At 39.7% G+C, this 13822-nt stretch overlaps 1 long non-coding RNA gene across 1 annotated transcript in view; it reads left to right on the top strand.

The window, feature by feature from the left end:
* The window catches only part of LOC114618559, an 11113-nt gene extending 5815 nt beyond the window's left edge, over positions 1 to 5298 (top strand). Inside the window, exon 3 of the long non-coding RNA XR_003710972.1 lies at positions 5268 to 5298. This is a non-coding gene — a long non-coding RNA (uncharacterized LOC114618559). The remainder of the gene's footprint in view (positions 1 to 5267) is intronic.
* The last annotated feature ends 8524 nt before the right edge of the window (positions 5299 to 13822 follow it).

Genomic DNA, 13822 nt, shown 5'->3' with positions numbered 1-13822 from the left:
AGAGAAGCAGGACCAGTGATGGAGAGAAGCAGGACCAGTGATGGAGAGAAGCAGGACCAGTGATGGAGAGAAGCAGGACCAGTGATGGAGAGAAGCAGGACCAGAGGTGGAGAGAAGCAGGACCAGTTGTGGAAAGAAACATGTGGTTACAAACGAGTATCTAAGGTTTGGGTACAAATGAGTATAATTACTTTGAGAAAGAAGTTGGTTATTTCTTGAAAAGTAGAACACATTTGTACATCTATGCCATCCAGTAGTGTCTCAGATAAATATCTTAAATGTGCATAAAAGAATGAACGTATCAAAGCTCTCCTGGCAGGGTCATTTGTAACCACAGACGCAGAAGCCCAAGGACAACCTAAACAACCACTAACAGAAGAACAAATAAATCGAAGTGTGCTTGTAATACAACAGTACTTTCCAATATATTTTACAAAATGATACAAAATTTAAAAAGAATTTCTCAGGGCTGGAGGGTTGGCTCAGTGTTTAAGAACACTTGCTGTTTTGCACAGGACTGAAGTTTCCCGTCGCCTATATGGCACCTTACCTTTCTGTAACTCTAGTTCAAAGGGATCAGATACCCTCTTCTGGATTCCAAGGGTGTCAGGCATGCACGTGGTACACATTTATGAATATAAACAAACACTCATTGAAATGGAATGAAAATAAGTAATTCTTAAAAACATTCTCATGGCTTGCTGGCATAATGAAGAAGGGATTGAAAGTAACTTCTATGAAGGCTCTCATGAATCTCACTTTACCCAAGGCAATACTGGTCTGTCTAGGACTCTCCCAGTTCTAACTAAATGGGACCAATGTTGCCGTTAACAATGACCTTTTGCATCTTCAAAATATTATAGTTTGAACAATAACAAAATAAATCTATGGCCATCTTATACTTTATGGAGCTCTGTGACACAAAACATGTTATCTTTTCATTTTAAACTTATAGATACAGTAAGGCTAAATATAAATGTTATTAAAGCTGTGAAAAATTGAATATCAGAGAAATAGCTCAAACTTTTATGAAGAACTAAAAGTTTATTCCTATTGTTAAAATATTTTAAAAGGTAAAACTCCCAAATGAGAACACACCAAGGATTTTATTTAATTCACTTACTAGTGAGGTAGCTGATTAAATATTAAGTGCAAAGAAGATCGACAAAGCAAACTTAAGCATAGGAGTTGAGGAATGATGGGAGAAAAACTGGCCAATAGTGAAAGGACAAGACGATGTAGCATTTTGACTCATTTCTTTCATATGGAACAATATCAATCATACTCCTAAGGAACAAAACTTAGTTGCATCTCTATGAACAGAACTTCTGGAGTGACCATCATCCAAAACCAACTTCAGAGGCATCTAAAGTGACTTCCATCCCCACAGAGTTGCAGAGAAGCTCAAAGACAGTAACAGCTACACACAGACATCAATGGTGCCGTCTGATGCTTGACACCAACCATCCCTCGAAGGCCAGCTGGAAAATTCCCTACCCTCTGAGCTAACAGAATCTAGTATGCAGTTTCTTTCACCCTGTCTTTGCCAAATATTTTGTATTTCTCCACATATAAGTATATAAAATGGGTATACAAAGTAAGCATTTAGGGCTAACAAATTATAATTTTAGTTTTAGCCATTTGGTCTATGTGTAATATAATCATTTATTAAAGATGGAGGCAAGTTTTCATACTGTGATAGTTTGAATATGCTTGGCTCATGGGAAGTAGCACTATTAGGAGGTGTGGCCTATGTAGTAGGTGTGGCCTTGTTGGAGGAAGTGCATCACTGTTGGTGTGAGGTTTGAGGTCCTATGCTTAAGCTCTGCCCAGGGCAGAGGAGAGTCTCCTCCAGGCATTCTTTGGATCAAGATGTAGAATTCTTAGCTCCTTCTCCAGCAACAAGTCTGCCTGCATGCTGCCAGGCTTCCCACCATGATGATAATGGATGGAATCTCTGAAACTGTAAGCCAGCCCCAATTAAATGTTTGCCCTTGTAAGAGTTGCCTTGGTCATGGTGTCTCTTCACAGCAATGAAATCCTACCTAAGACATATACTAATGACAGCAATATGGTCTTTTATTTTTATAGAAAGGATCAATTATCATGGACCTTTTGATACTGCATGACGTAGAACATTCTCAGTGCTTTTCAGAGTCCACTGATAGATTGATTCTATAGTCTTCAATGCTAGGAACTGCACTCATACATACATACATACACACATACATACATACATACATACATACATACATACATAGTATAGTATGGGAGAAATATATTGAGGGCCATTTCAGAAACTGGAGAACTTTATATCTTAATTCCAAGTAGAATTTATCAAGTTTACTGTTATCAAAGTCAACAACTCAGGCAGCAATATTTTAAATAAACTATTTTAAGGCAATATGTATAGCTAAACGTATGTTGATTTGATGCATGGTGAGGACTGAGGTTAGAAAAATAATCTTTGTTTTTGATAATTAAACGGTCATGTCCCTATAAAAGCAGAGAACAGTGTGTACAGAAAAACACAGCAGCTGATCGCACATAGTAGCTTCCCGTGTGAGTGTAGATGTTTCAGGAAGCAATTGTTGATGCTGTGTGTTGTAATGGGACCTGGGGAACAGAGTGTGCATGCTGGGGGTTCCCATATGTGGCCCCACATGAACAGGAAGTCACACGGTGCAGCATGGGTGAGTGCTCAGAGACACGTCTAAGATTTGTGATGCACTTGACTCTTAATTAACTTTTAGTTACCACATGCTTAAAAATCACTTACTATTGTCAAGTTTCATATTCCCATTCCCACATCCAGGGTTACAGGATGCCATGGGGGTGATAATGGGTGACCCATGGTTTAAAAATCTGGTCTCTTCAGTTTATTATGGCTTCTATTTTGATACCATTAAGTTTTACAATAGGAATGGTCGATGGGTAAAACATTGGGGGCTAAGGGTTTCTAATGTATTTGAAACAGGGTTTTTTTTTATGGTTTCCGTCTTGTCTTTTCCTATGCACCATGTGAATGACGTTCACCTGACACTTCCTTTTAAAGTGTTTACTTTTGTTTTCAGTGTCACACTCAAAGCAAACACTGCTCTACACTAAAGCATTTCTCTTGTTAACTTCTCTGCTGTGACTAGGCGAATCCTCTTACAGGCTCCTCCATCTGGAGTCAAGCCCACTTGCCTTCACCTTTTCCTAGGTCTGTGTTGCCCTGCTGTGTACAGCATGTTGGTAACAAACAGACCTCCCCTTCTTCACTCCTGTCTCTCATACTTCCTTGGTCCAAAAATATAGAGTATTGCTAATTTCCAATTAGTCTAGTAAAGCCAGTGACTCCGGTTGTTCAGGGACCTCTGGTGATCATGGGCTATTAATTGCATAACCCCACAATGAGCTCATGCAGATGCAGGACACGCTTCTGCTTCGAAAGGCATGAGGACTCTTGTCAGGGGACGTTTCCCAGGGTAATGATGGAGCCCACTCCCTGCCACTACTGCTTCAGGCCATGGTTTTCCCATGCTAATAAAACATTTAGGCTGTGGAATAAAAGGATTAATGGGGTAGAGGTTTCCAAATTTGAGAATTCGACTTTACTCATTTATTTATTTTGCCATAAACTAGCTTGTCTTATGAATCTAAGACCTTACACCTTCTGGAAGTATGCCATCCATCATGATAGAAAGAAATCCATTTAAGCACACATTGCTTAAAGGAAACACAGGCTTTAGAAATTCATGAAATTAAATTTTCAAAGCATGTATCTTATGCCATCTACATGCCTTAAAACATTTTCAAGCAAAAATTGCTAACATAATTTTAAAATAAAGATGGGATAAACAGAATGAGTAAATTTTGCGTATAATTAAAATCTCATTAAAATGTTGGGTTCTGTGAGTAGGCACTGCTTTTATTCAATGCTGATAAATGTGTACAATCATTTACTTTTTGAGAAATAAACATCTCTTTCTAAAAACAGGTTTCAAAATTACCATTAAAACGTATTATCTAGTATTATTTTGCTTAGGTATCATGTACACACAGTAAAAATGCACTGAATTAGAAGGTTCTGTGTGTTTCGTTTTGAGAAATTTGTGTGTTCGTGTGACTTTCACACATGGCAAGGTGAGTCATGCAACAATAGTTACAAATGAGGGAGCTGGCCAGACAGCACAGAAGGGAATACTTGTTCTTGCAGAGAACCAGAGTTTGGTTCCCAGCACCCACTTAGTAACTTGCTACTGTATGTAACTCCAGTTCCAGGGAATCTGACAATGTCTTCTGGCCTCCGTAGTACCGCACACACATGAAGTTAAGGTCTCTCTCTCTGTCTCTGTCTCTGTCTCTGTCTCTCTCTCTCTCTCTCTCTCTCTCTCTCTCTCCCTCTCTCTGTGATAAACACAAATAAATATTTTTAAAGTTACAAATAGGGGGCTGAGGAGATGTCTTAATTCATAGAATGCTTGTCTTGGAAATATGAGGGCCTGCGTTTGATCCCTAGAATCCATTTGTTTATTTTACTTCTGTGCATATTTGTTTGTTTGTTTATATGAAGCTGTGCGTAATGGCCCACTTGGAATCTTCGTGCTTTGGAGGTAGAGATGGAAAGATCCCTAGGACTCACTAGTGAGCTAGCCCAGCCTAATCTGAGTCATAGTGAGCTAGCCCAGCCTAATCTGAGTCATAGGCTCTTCTTCAAACACTCAAAAAGAAAATATCTGAGAAACACTTCAAAGTAGAGAAAAATTTATGCATACCCATTCATACACACACACACAACACACACACACACACACTCACTCTCTCTCACACACACACACACACACTCACATGCACACAGACACATGTGTTCACATGCACACAATCCACATTCTAAATTAAAGGGACACAAGAATCTTCCATTTCTTTGTATTATTGTCACCCCCAGAATAGTGATGAGACTTTTTCCTGTTAACTATTTAAACTTAGGATTTCTCCTGTTTTATATTTTAAATTTATATTATATTCCTCATTCTTGGAAGTTTATCTTTAAGTGTATCTAGTTCTCCTATAGCTGTATTGTTCTTTAGTAACATATTTATCTCATTTTAGAAACTATAACTGCTATGTTTGTTTCTGTGTCTCATAACTATTTTTTCTTTTGTTTGAGTTCTGTTACTTTTTCTTGCTTTTTATGGTGCCCCGTTTCGTGTCTGAATGCATACCTCAGCTTTTGTTCTGTATTTTGAATTTGTGCCTTTTTGCTTTGTGCCTGTCTTTCTTAGATGCTGCTGTAACAAAATTCTGAGACCGGGTGATTTACAAAGAACTGAAGAATACTTCTCAGTTCTGAAGCAACAGAAGTTCTGGAGCCTTCTTGTGCCTTCACAGGACAGATGGTGGAAGAGCAAAACTGACTGTACTGTATCCTTAGATGGCAGGAGGGAGTACAGCCTGCAAGCCCTTTTTGTAGTTTTTAGTCCTACCATGAACTGCTCTGCCCTCATGACCTAAATGCCTCGCCTTCGGCTCTACCCTCCCAAGTCTGTTGTATCGGCAATTAAGATTTTAGCACATGAATTACAATTATGGAAGCAATCAAAGTACTCAAGTCACAGAAGTGCTTGAATTTCTTGCACTTTTATAATTTTCTTTGAAAACTGTCGAAGTTTGTTATTCCAAAATGATCCCTGTCATTGTCAGACAATACTTTGGAAATCCTGCTGGCCTGTAGTCATAAAAAAAAAAAAAAGTTGAGGGTTCCATTCCAGTCATCCAAGTACTTTGAATTCCCGGATACAAACTTCCACAAAGGTTGACTGTTCATACATTCTCTGGGCAGATATCTTTCCTCCTTGATTTGAAGTGCCTTCTGAGATGAATTTGACATTCTTCAATACATGTCCTCACATTAAAGCTGGAGTTAGTGTTCATATAGCCTCCTGTGTTCCTAGCATCACTTGGTATAGGAGCCTGGGTTCTTCAAAGACTCAACAGGACACCCACATATTGAATGAGTCTTACTGGGATTAGTTGACACTTGAGGCTTGCTATGTCCAGGATCTGCTCAGTTAGGTGGCAGGCTGGGGACCAGGGGAGAGCTGTAGTTGGTGTACTATGGTGACTGACTACTGACACAGCTGCCTGGGTTGTTAGGAGAACTTGATTTCAATTAAGTAAAAGAATTCAGCTGATTGGTTGAGGCCTCCTCCTCATCAGAGCAGATAATCTGATTGTCTTCATATCTGATGACTGAAAGGTAATTAAATGTAAAAGTCATTTCACAGCAACATCCTAAATCATGTCTTTAAATGTATGTGTATGGTAGCTTGAGTTGATGCAAAATTAACCATTACTGTTGGTTTTGTACAGAAACACTATTTTTAATAGCCCAAATATGAGAGCAACCTTTATTTCCATCGATGGATGAAAGCATAAACAAAACATGGTTTGTCCTCACCATGAACTATTATTCACCCATTAAAACAGTAATGACATATTAATGAAAAGCTGCAACATAAATGAACCTGAATGAAAGAGTGAAATGTGCCAGCTTTGAAAGACTCCACATTAAATACTGTATTTCTATGGAAGTCTAGAATAAGTAAATCTATACTGTATACACAGTAGGTCTGGTGGGGTATGTGCGGACATGGAAGGCTAAGAGATGATGACAAACAGTGTAAGCTATCATTGTGAGGAGATGAATAATATCCTAAAAGTGACCATGTGACCTGGGCATGTACCTGTGAATACACCAAATTCTACTGGGTTTTATCCTGGAAGTGGATGAATTGTATCTTTCATGAATTTCCGAATTATATCTCAATTAAGATTTTTAAAGCTAACAAAAAATTAACAACAACAAAGTAGCCTCATTGGGTAGAAGGAATGGAGGGTTCTCTTTTCTGATTTTTTCTAATCTTTCTGTCTTCTAAGAGTTCTTCTAACCTACCTGTGCCTCTTCTTAAAAATGATTTTTTGTTTGTGTTTACTTCTATTTCTTTTCATTCTCTCCCAACCACCTTTTTTTTTCTTTTTAGTTCTAAGGTCAAGTATTTATTTTCTCCTAACTTCTATTTTCTTTTCCTTTTTTCCAAAGGACATGGTAGACAATATTTAAATTTAGCACGTTCTGTTACCTTAGAAATGCTAAAGCCATATGATATCTTTTATAAAATAAACAGCTCTTTGAGTGTTTATCACTAATCTTGTTCTCATAACGCAGATGGAAGCATTTAGCATTTCAGTGCTACCCTTTCTCTGCTCTCTTAAGCTCAAAGATTCCTTGTTTCCCTTCCATTTAATGGGATCCAGGCTTGTTATCATAGAGGTGTGGGAGCATCCCTTCTCTCCTCTCTTCCCCCTGCTCTCATGTAGCCTGCTCTTGGGATGCACGCTTCAAAGCCGTCTTGAATAAAGTGTTTGGATGATGACCTTCTAGATCATACAACGGCACTTTATCCTTACTTTCCAGTGGTTTTTCAGGTAAATGTGTGTCATGCATCTGCACTGTGAAGATGGAAATATATTATGTCTGCTTCCCTGGTTATTGTTGAAAAGTCCTATTTCTCAGTTAATTTTCTAATATAAAACAAAAACAAACCTAGCTTCCTAGGGTTTGACATCTTGGGGTAGAAAACACACTTCCCACAGGAGCCTGAGAACCTGATGCTACCTCTGAACCTTCAATAGCCTTGGGCCTAAAGATGGTATAATTGAAGTACCATCTGTGTGCCTGTGGGAGTCACTGCCTTGAATATTATTGTGTGTGTGCACTTATTTGTCTTTTTGGAGATGTGAACTCAATCCTTAAAGGAACAGTCATATGTTTTAAATACCTGGAGCCCAGTGATTATGTTCTAATCACAAACCTGTAATTCTAAATATTCTCTTTTGTTTATTTGACTTGGTTCCTGAGATGGGATATCATGTAACACAGGTTAGCTTTAAAAGATAGCATCATTGGATCCTTCTTCCACCTCTGAAATTCCAGGATTAAGGTATCTGTCACCCCTTTGCCTGTCAAGCAATATAGTCTATATGTTTGTGTGGTTTGAGTAGGAATGACCCACATAGGGCTGTATATTTGAGTGCTTAGTCATCAGGGAGTGGCGCTGTTTGAGAAAGTTTATAAAGAATAGGATGTGTATCCTTGTTGGAAAAAGTGTGTCAATGAGGGTTGGTTTTGGAATTCCAAAAGCCCATGCCAGGCCCACTGTTGCTCTGTTGGCCTGTGGATCAGGTTATAGCCCTCAGCTACAGCCTCAGTGCCACGTCTGCTGCCGTGATTCCTGCCACAGTGATAATGGACTGAACCTCTGAAACTTTAAGCCAGCCCTTATTTAAATGTTTGGTCTTATAAGGGTTGCCTTGGTTATGGTGTCTCTTCATATCAATAGGACAGTGACTAAGACAATATTAAAATGCTTTGAGTATATTTTTTTACATTGTAGATATCATAAACATTCAAAAGGACAGAGTTTTAAAACAATGATATCAAATAATTATAACTAAAAGTTTTTACCTTTTCTTTCTATATGACAGTCTAGCATTTTACCCTTTCTACCTTGGAATCCAGAACTATAAAGGTAATGATTTCAGTGTATTTACATATTGCTAAGCCTATACATTTTTCCTAGATTTTTCACATATTGCTACAAGCCTTTAAAAGGTATCACTCTTAGGGCTAGAGAGATGGCTAAACCACTAAAACCATGCTCTTTTGGAGGACCTGAGTTTGATTCTCAACTCCCACATGAGTGAATTTAATTCAATTTAATTCAATTTTTAGTGAATCTAACACCCTCTCTTCTGACCTCTGCAGGTACATACCCACACAGAGACATACATGCACACACATAACTAAAATTAAATAAATCTTTTTAAAAAAAGAGTTACTATTCTCAACAGGAATTATACTTTCTCCATTAAAACTTCATCAACTGGATGATAGAGAAATCATTGTTGTCTACCCAGCAACACCCGCACATTGCTAGCTACCTCCTGCTTCTTCAGCAGATTCTCAAAGGAGTTATTGAATGTGCTTGTCTTCCATAGATTGAGACTTTAAAAAAATGACACAACATTGGCCAGCAGGCTTAAGGATTCTACTCTGTGTCTGTTGCTGGCATATTTCTGAGCTGTGTTTCTTGCACCAGAATTTATATCAATGAAAAACAAGTACGCCTTGTGTTTCTATAGGAAAACTGTCGTCACGGCTGCCTTAAACCAGAAGTCAGCTTTTCCCAGGAAAGGCTGTGAGCTCATACAGAAATTTAATATAGACGCCCCAGTAGTTCTTATTTAGCTGAGCTATGTGGTTAAAGATATGATCGGACGGTCGGAGTTGTTAATCCACAGAGCAAGAGAGGTTATCTGTAATTGATCTGCTCTGAAACAGCCTATTTCAAGAGATGTCTCCTATTGGAAACACAGTTGTTGGTTTGCAAAGGAAAGGTCCATGAGAGCAGCAAGCTCATAGGCCCTTCCTTCCATTGTGTGCTTTCTCTTTTTGAAAGGTAGCAGGATCAGAGTTTCCTAATCAGCGAGTGCTAAAATCACTTCTCTATCCTGATATCTGGGGAGTCATTTACGATTTAGAAAATTGTATGCATAAAACCTAATTGTAGTACCCCATAGCCTTTCCCTGCATCCTGGTTTGATTTGAAGTTTCCAGTGTCTTGCATATTTTCATTTAGGCTTAAAGCAAATATACAATTTTGCCATCTCTAGCAGGGTGTGTATGGTTAGTTTTTGTCACCTTTACACATGTACGTTTATCTAGGAAGAGAGAATCTTAACTGAGAAATTGCCTCCATCAGATTGGCTTGGAGGAGAGAGAGGACTGTGGGGTATTTTATGGATTAATGACTAATGACTGAGGGACAAGACACTGCGGGTGGGACCACCGCTAAGCAGGCAGTCCTGAGGTGTATGAAACAGCAAGTTGAGCATGTCATGGAGAGCAAGCCAGGGAGCAATGTTCCTTCATGGCCTCTGCTTCACGCCTTCAGATTCCTACCTGGAGTTCCTGCCCTGCCTTCCCTTCATGGTGGATCATAACTGTAAGCTAAATATAAACTCTTTTTTCCCCTAGTTGGTCATAGTGTTTTATCACAGCAATAGAAAGCAAAGTAAGACCTAAGAATAAGATGCTATAGAATTAATGCATTTTTCTCTGTAGAAATTAAGACTTTCTCAAGTGCTTATAAATTCTAGTAGTATACTTCCATCAGAACTTATTTTACTGTTAAACATTAACTTTTTTTGCTGTAAAATGCTTTATTAATCAGAACTGGGTGGGTCCTATGTCAGCTTCTGGAATAGATGCTTATCCCCACCTTTCCAAGTGACAGACCCAGTTTAGAGAACAGAGGAGATTAGCTGCATGCAGTACTTGAAGCTCAGATAGGAAATTATTTCTGGTCCCCTGTTTATAGTCATTGACAGTCCTCTGTATTGTTTCCTTTCCTCCTCATTTCTCTTAAAGAAAAGAGGTATGCTTTTAAAGAAATATACTCATTAATATTTTGTGGGGTTTTTTTTAGACCATTTGCATGCATGTTTTTTTAATTAGTAAGGGTTAAGCTCTTTGACATAAACTGAATTATTCTGGGAAGGAGCTAAGAGTTGTGATTCGGCTCAGGTAGCCACAGTGGCCATTTACCTTTAAAGCCACACACTTTTGTACTGACTCCTACATTTCTCCAAAACAATTTGCTCAAAAGGGAAGGAAAGCCACCATTGCTATCATGTCGCATATACATCGAGACCATCTAGCAAACAGCCCTCGGCCCCACCAACCTCTTGATGGGTTATTTTATGCGTAATCAAAGTGGCTCACTGTCTGCACTAGTAAGCTTCAGCTGACAAAAGGGTCCAGCCTGGAGTCATCTGAGAAGGAAGTCTCAATTGCCAGATTACCAAGTTTGTGTGTGTGTGTGTGTGTGTGTGTGTGTGTGTATGTGTGTGTGTGTGTGCAAATTCCCTAATCCTGAGACAGAATATCTCACTTTGACATGGGGCTCATAAATTTACACATTGAACTGGTAAACTGAAGTGCACAGCCAACAAGCTCCAACAGTCCCCTCGTCTCTGTCTTCTAGGTGCTGGGATTAACAGAAAACACCACCACGCCTACTTTTTGCATGGGTGCTAGAGGTCTTAGTCAGTACTCACGCTTCTTTTCAGAAAGCACTCCATGACTGATCTCTCTCCCTAGCCCCAACCATTTATTTTAAAATGTCTCTCCTGGGGATATGGGACTCACCAGTTATGTTCAACTGGCTGGCCATCAAGCCTCAGGGGTAGTGTCTCTGCCTCTCCAACACTGGGATTGCAAGCATACACTAGCCCACCTGACCTTTTGTCAAGGGTTCTAGTACTGCATTCAGATCCTCATGCATGGGCAGCAGGCACTTCCCTGACTCACCCATCTCTACTCTAAAACACTTTTAGCTAATAAAAGGCTTCATTAGAACTGCTTCGTTCTAGTAAGACATGATCTGCTGCAAATAAGCGTAAGACTGAAGTCTGCTTAATTCCACATGTTAGCTTTTTGCATCTATGACAAGACACCAAGCACAGGCCACTTAACAGGGGTGATCTTACTTTGTCTTCAGTGGTTCCAGTCTATAATTGGCTGGCTCCACTGCTGTGGGAATGCTATTTTCACGGTGAAACCAAATATCATGGGGGCAGAAGTATGTAGCAGAGGAGGCTGTTTACCTCATGATGTGCAGAAAGCAGAAAGAGACAGAGGAAACCTGTGGGGAAAAGATCTATAGATCTGTATCTTTACCCGCTGCAAAGGCCTGTTCCTAGTGAGTGTTTTCCTACTGGGGTCTACATCCTAGCTTTTAACAGCTTCCATTGGTGCCACCAAAGTTTGAATCCATCGGAGAGTCATCCATTGATTAACTCATAGCTCTCATGAGGCAGTCAGTGGGTCCCAGAGATCCACCTCTGAACAGGACCTGTGTCAGAGAACTGCGCCTTCTATATTTTGAGGATCAGCACTTCATATCCAAACCATAATGTGCCAATGGAGTAGTCACATACATTTGGGGTTTTGCTATCCTCTAAGGATAGCAAACTGTAATCATCAGGACTAGTGTGTAGCCTGGAGGGAGAAGTGGGTCAGTGTGGGCGTCAAACGGAGGCAGAGAGTTTGTACTGCCATTGTGCTTTAGACCAAGAGAAGAGGAAGGGACTTGGAAGGGAAGGTGCAAATTTTAAACAAGACAGACTACAGCAGACCAAGTAGACCTTTTGGCTAGAGTCTGGAATAATGGAAACCTAGCATTCAAGAGAGTTCTCAAATGTCCCTGTTGCCTACACAAGGTAACAGTTCACTGAGACCTATTCAACTGAGAACAGTCTGTTCCCTGACCCAGCTAGATCTCCTTAGCATACTCTCCCCTACAAACTTGCACTGGCTGTGTTTGGCAAGTGCTAGGAGAGTCACGCTCATACCTGCTGGCAGCCAGTTAGGTAGAGGATTCTAGAGAAATGCTGTAAGGCAGAATGAAGCAAGACTCAGAAATGGAAAAGAAAAGCAAGTTTATAAGACACTCAACAAGGCAGAGCTATCTATGGAGCTGGAGTCTTGACGGTAAAGATGTTATTAGCATTTGACAATGGTTGTAAGGTTTTCTTTCACACAACAGTGTGGGCCTATCATAGATTCTCCTCCTCCTCCTCCTCCTCCTCCTCCTCCTCCTCCTCCTCCTCCTCCTCTCCTCTTCCTCCTCCTTCTCTCCTCCTCTTCCTCCTCCTTGTCTTCCTCCTCCTCCTTCTGTCTCTCTCTGTATCTGTGTCTCTGTGTCTCTGTCTCTCTCTGTGTATCTCTGTCTCTCTCTCTGTCTCTCTCTCTCTGTCTCTCTCTCTGTCTCTCTCTCTGTCTCTCTCTCTGTCTCTGTCTCTCTCTCTCTCTCTCTCTCTCTCTCTTTCTCTGTCTCTCTCTCTCTTTCTCATTCTCCTTAGAATCTTAAGAGTAATTATAGGGACTTTTCTTTGTAATTTTTGGAGCTCTTTTATTGTTGTGGTTGTTTAAAAAAATACTTTTGAGCTCATTTTTCAGATTTTGCACTGAGGAAATCTTGTGAATGAGTTGCTATTACATTTATAAACATGGTCTTGCTCTCCAAATTATAGATCACTTACAGAATTCATTACTCAGATAACAGAATTTATTACTCAGATAACAGAGATAACTCTGTTATCAAGTAGCTGATGTGCATCTATTCATCAATAAAAATCCCAGGTCAAGTTGGTTATAATGTTGAATGATATCAGTCTACTTTCTTATCTCCTGTCATGATTCATATAAAATGCACAAACAACTCAAATTTGGGTTGCATCTAAAGGAAACAGCATGATAAGTATGTAAACTCTTTTCTGTTGAGCTTCCAAGTAGAAAGTAAGGTGCATTTTGCACAAATTTGTCCTGTGAGGGAAGTTGCCAAGGCTGGGTCTTTCTTCTTGCTCATCCATGCTTTGGTTCTTGCTTCATCTTCCTGGTTCCACACACCCATGCCTCATGTGAAAGACAACTGTGCCTCAGGCTGTGCCTTAGCCCATCCAAACAGTCATAGACCAGGTCTCTTAAATACCTGATATTAATCTATTGCCATTCAGGAAGCTGAGAAGTCCAATCAAGATGCTGACAAATTAGACTTATCCTCTTGGTTTGCAATGGCTGCCATCTTGCTGGGAGCTCATACAGCATGTTTGTGGACTCTGGTATCTCTTCTTATAAAGATCCTTAATTCCATCAAACTAGAGTTCATTCTCATGACCAATTTCAGGTTTAATCACTTGTCCAGGTACCACATTT

The sequence above is a fragment of the Grammomys surdaster genome, unplaced genomic scaffold, assembly GCF_004785775.1.
Source record: "Grammomys surdaster isolate TR1022 unplaced genomic scaffold, NIH_TR_1.0 143, whole genome shotgun sequence".
NCBI lineage: Eukaryota > Metazoa > Chordata > Mammalia > Rodentia > Muridae > Grammomys > Grammomys surdaster.
The sequence above is the reverse complement of the archived record's forward strand: the minus strand, read 5'-3'. Positions and strand labels throughout refer to the sequence as shown.